The sequence below is a fragment of the Acipenser ruthenus genome, chromosome 40, assembly GCF_902713425.1.
Source record: "Acipenser ruthenus chromosome 40, fAciRut3.2 maternal haplotype, whole genome shotgun sequence".
Classification (NCBI taxonomy): Eukaryota; Metazoa; Chordata; class Actinopteri; order Acipenseriformes; family Acipenseridae; genus Acipenser; species Acipenser ruthenus.
The window spans coordinates 2728038-2729878 of NC_081228.1; positions in this window are offsets into that span (position 1 = coordinate 2728038).

Below are 1841 nucleotides of genomic sequence, written 5' to 3' on the forward strand. Positions count from 1 at the left end.
TTTAATGTATTTATTATTATTAACTTCATTGAGCAAAGTTTGTTTTCCAGGGTGGGTTTTGGTTGTATTTTATTTCAGTGCTTTAATTGCACAAGGGGTTTGCTGCCTTCACTTCACATTGAAATGATTTACATTCAGAAGAGTGCCTCTGGGTTCTAACCACACCAAACGATTGCCTGCTTGACTTTGAGCGGTTTCAAGTTACGCATGATGTACATGTATACTAACAACTCGGTGCGACGGACTGACTTTTAGTTTTCGCTGTACTCTCCTCCTTTTCTAGTAATAACTCAAGTTCAGAACTTTTTTATTTCACTTTAGAAAAAGTGGAGCATACTTTTAATTAAATGTGTCCACTGAGTTGCACTAAGTACTTGAACATAATTCACCAAGTGTTGTCGGCTAATTAAATCTCTCTCTCTCTCTCTCTCTCATCTCTCTCTCTCTCTCTCTCTCTCTCTCTCCTCTCTCTCTCACTCCTCTCTCTCTCTCTCCTGCTCCTCTCTCTCTCTCTCTCTCTCTCCTCTCCTCTCTTCTCTCTCTCTCTCTCTCTCTCTCTCTCTCTCTCTCTCTCTCTCTCTCGTCTTGTTGACGGTAGCAACATCTGCTATTCCCTGTTTGACAGCCCAATAAATAAATAAATTGTTCCAACATTTCCATCCCTGAATCCAAGTTGCAGAAACCTGCGCTGCGTGACAGCCAGCCACAGAAGTCAGGTCACTGGTTATCCGCTACGAAGTCCATTCTAATGCTAATTTACAATATGCTTCAGCAAACCTGCTAATCCTCTGTATTCAAACCGGTGCGCCTACTGGACAACCACAAGATCTATGCAAATGAGGTATTGTGCTTCTCCGTTTTGATTCGCTAGTTGTGTGCGCCAATCAGGAGTGAGGTACTTTATGTAGCTTGTTGTACCCTTTCAAATTGTAGAAGGCAGGATTTAACACTTCCACTTCCTCGCCTCAGGGTTAGGGTTTTTATGAATATAGCAGAAATGTTTTTATTTTTTTCACAGGGGGTTAAGGTTAATAAGAGTAATTTAAAATGGATAATGCGCTTTTTTTTAAATGTTGATTTATACAGGTCTTAAACCAGCAGTTCTGCGAAGTGGCCACACGATGGCAGCATTGGATAAGAAATGCAAGCTAAAGCCCCGTCTGTCTAGCTGAAGTTCATGACATGCACTACCCATTGTAAACAGCAGAGGGGAGGTGGGAGTGTTGCTCCCTTTTTGTTCATTACTATTATTACAGTTAAGTTTTACTCTTCTCTCAGGCAAAGTAAAGGAAGTAATCAGCAGGATTTGAAGCCAGTCCTCCGAGGGAGACGGCACCCGTGCTAGTGAACTAGCCCACTGCACCACTAAGAATCTAGGCATGCATATAAAGCATTGAAATATGCTGTGAAAATAGACTCCTGTTAAAAACAGCACCAGCTTCAGACCAACAAGCAAATGATCCAGTCTGCAAGTGTGTCCAGAAGTGAATAAGACCTAAAGAAATGCAAGTGCATACAAATAGCACATTTTATAATGGATTTCATTGTTTCAGTGTTTTAAATGCAGTGTCAGTTTTAAAAAAAAAAAAAGACCACTGTAAGTATATGTCATTACAAACAAAATTGCAAGGTACACAAAATAAACACACGCTTTTATTTTGGCATTTATTTGGTATCCCCCCCCCCCCCCCCCAAAAAAAAGGACAACCAACGTCAATTCACAAGCTAGTCTTAAAATTTACACACACACTCGCAAAGAGAAAATATTTATAAAAACTAAACTAAAATGATTTAACATTTTTAAACTGTGCTGTTCAGGGGCCACAGTGGTGAGAGACTGA